Source organism: Octopus bimaculoides, chromosome 1, assembly GCF_001194135.2.
Source record: "Octopus bimaculoides isolate UCB-OBI-ISO-001 chromosome 1, ASM119413v2, whole genome shotgun sequence".
NCBI lineage: Eukaryota > Metazoa > Mollusca > Cephalopoda > Octopoda > Octopodidae > Octopus > Octopus bimaculoides.
The window spans coordinates 17,905,128-17,908,188 of NC_068981.1; the positions used below are offsets into that span (position 1 = coordinate 17,905,128).

Below are 3,061 nucleotides of genomic sequence, written 5' to 3' on the forward strand. Positions count from 1 at the left end.
GGGGGGGGGGGGAATGTCAGATCATTTTTTCCACACACACGACTTTATTTCCACCAAATTCCGAAAGTTTAGAGTCTTCGAAATTTTTTTTTCTCCACATTTGTTTGAAATATCAACATTACGTAATATACATTCTTGAAAAAAATATATCCCTGTAAAATTTCATTTAAAAAAGTTAAGAAACAAATTCAGGAGAGGCAGGGGAAAGGGTTCAAAACTCCTCCCTAATTAAAAAAAATAAAACGTTATCATAATCGTAATGTCTGCCCCCGAAAACACTTTGCAAAAATTTTATTAAAATATATGCATTTTTCATGAAGTCATGAAAAAACAAATGTGCAAGGTAAGGGGCACTAAACTGTAGTTATGTCAAGCTGATTCTGCATGACGAATTACGTTAAAAGGACAAGCGTTCTGTCAAATACTTCACCTCTTACATTATATTTGTATGAGTAGGCAGTTCAACAAATTGAATAGATAGAATTATCGTTGAAAGCGACAGAAATTCACTTTTAACTAGTTTGAATATGTAAAAAGTGCGACTGTGTGCGTATTAGTGCGAGTATCAACCATTGCTGAGTTTGTAAGCGTGTAAATATATTTAACAAAAGTTCTGATTCTGTTGTGTCCTAGTTTCAAGTTAACACTGCACCCAACCAGTATACTCCCGTGTTGTTGTTGTTTATTTAGCCGTAGGTCAGCTCTGATCGAAGATATTTGATCCAAAGCATTCCAGCTGTGACCATCCCGTATTTCAAAGAATATTTATTAAGATGATAGGGTTTGAAGGAAATTTGGCCGTTTTCCTTGTAGGTTGAGCGACCACGAAGAAAAACAATCTTAGATTGTTTCTGAAGTTAGCATAAATCAACGATCTGTTAACTCCAGCCAACGATCTATAGATACTGCCTACTATGATGCACGTAACCTTAAATCTTCATAATTTCTATTGTTAAAAAAGGTCAACTGTATCTAGAATTAAAGTCAGTGAAATTCTTCCCTCAGACAGTCGCAAGACAAATATATTTATTATATACACCCATTTAATTGTACAGCGGAAATCAGAGAACTCGGAATCCCTTCTTCACCCTGTTCTCAAAGCATCCTTCTTACTTGTCTCTTAAGACATGTAATAGAAAGAAATGAACAGAAAACGGCACAGATTTGAGAGGCGTACAATAATCTAAGAAAAAAAAAAATGGTCCAGATGGACTATATGTAATCTGAACCTTTCCCCCCTTATTTTTTTTTTTTACGGAATCCCACGTTTTAGGCTATGAAGATTCCGATTCTGAAAAAAATTTTAAAAAATCTCAATTTCAAAATTTCGATTCCTCCCCCGCCCCGGTTTTTATATAGATCCACAGGGTAAACCTAACCCTAACCGTAACCCTGACCCTAACCCTAACACTAGTTTTGTGAGATTTGGCTGTTATTTCTAGCATGTAAATAGCCTGCTTGGTGGGGGGGGGGTTGAAATTTTTCAAACAATTTTTTTTCAGAATCGGAATCCCCATAGCCTAAAACGTGGGATTCCGTAAAAAAATTAATAAATAAGCGGGGGCGGGGTAGGTTCAGATCACATATAGTCCGTCTCCGCCAAAAAAATGATTTTGTTTCTTCTGGACAAAGTTCTTTCATGGAAAGAAACAACCAAGCTTTTTTCCTTTCCTATGAAGTACTGATAGCTTTCCAAAAGTCCGCCGATCAGATTACGCCTGTCTCATGAGACGGACACAAACTAATAAATTATTAATCTTTTATTTGTTTATGTATTTCTTAATATTTAATCAGATGTAACTAATAGGAAAGTGTGGGTGGATGATATAAACAGTTGTAATATATATATGATGGGTGTGAGGGAAAGTGGAGTTGACATGTAAATATAAACACATAGATGAAGTTTGAGCCTGACGAATCATTTAACGTATGTTTCTGCGAATAAAAGCAGGTTCAAAAGTAGAATTATAGAGCAAATGTTATTACCTGAGAATATGTTGGAGAATGACAAACGTAGAAGAGATATTAGAAAGGAGAAATGAACACAGACTTAAGTTAGTTGGATATCCCGCCAATATACTTCGTGTAGAGCTGTCGGTTTTAGTTTCGGATGTTTCATGGGACCTTCAAAGAAATCTACAAGATTTCTTGTTTTCTAAATTGTTTGATAGGAATAAATTGTATACATGTGAATAAATATATGCAAGCAAATAAAAATGATGAGAGAAAATATCTTTTTAACTAAAATCCCACGCATTTAATTTCAATTACCATGACTTTAAATGAGACGAAAATTATCTTGTTTAAAAAATGTCAACTATTGAAACATAATTAATATTTTCTTTCCTGTTAAGTTTTCTGACAGATTTTCAAATAAGAGCTAAACTTTTCTAGTTGTATATTTCATATTTTGCGTTTCTGCTTATACGAAAGTTCAGGTGTTAACTGTTCATGACAGACATTATGTTACAACTGAATGTATTTGCTGTTATTTGGGGAACTTAACACGTTTTCTTAAAGCAACACAATTTTTTAAAAAGAATCATTATTTGAGATATGCTAGTTCATGTAAAGAGAAATATCTTACATTTCTGGGACAATGTTTTTCCCTAACATTCAGCTGAAGATAAACTAAAAACGGCTATGGGCACAATCACATCTTAGACTGATGGGGGAATGAATTATGTAAGATTACTTATTCCATTCGCCAGTGATTTCCTCACTTTCTTTCTTAGTCTGAGGAGATGAAGCACTGCCTATTGAATACTATGATACAATGGGAGATAGAAATATTCTGGTGAGGGCGATCCTTGAGTTTAGAACATCTTTTTTACTTTTAACAATCACTTAAACTGAAAATGATGCTCTAAATTCAAGCTGAATCATTATTGTAAGTGGTCAGAAAAACAGAGAATGAAAGTTTTTGAAAGATATTATTTTGGTGGAGGTAAAGCGTTTACATCCCTCCTCCCTCCACATTTTTTTTTTTTTCAAAAATTTATTCTGGTTCCTATATTTTCGATATAGGAGATTACGATTTTGCAAAAAAAAAAAAAAAAAA

General features: G+C 33.7%; 1 protein-coding gene across 1 annotated transcript in view; it reads right to left on the reverse strand.

The window, feature by feature from the left end:
* Window positions 1-2,945, reverse strand: part of LOC106873467 (DNA repair protein RAD51 homolog 1) — a 15,190-nt gene extending 12,245 nt beyond the window's left edge. The window contains exons 1-2 of the mRNA XM_014920847.2: window positions 2,588-2,945; window positions 1,987-2,155 (exon numbers count right to left, since the gene is read on the reverse strand). The gene's annotated coding sequence lies outside the window, so the exon portion shown is untranslated. The remainder of the gene's footprint in view (window positions 1-1,986; window positions 2,156-2,587) is intronic.
* Window positions 2,946-3,061: the final 116 nt, after the last annotated feature.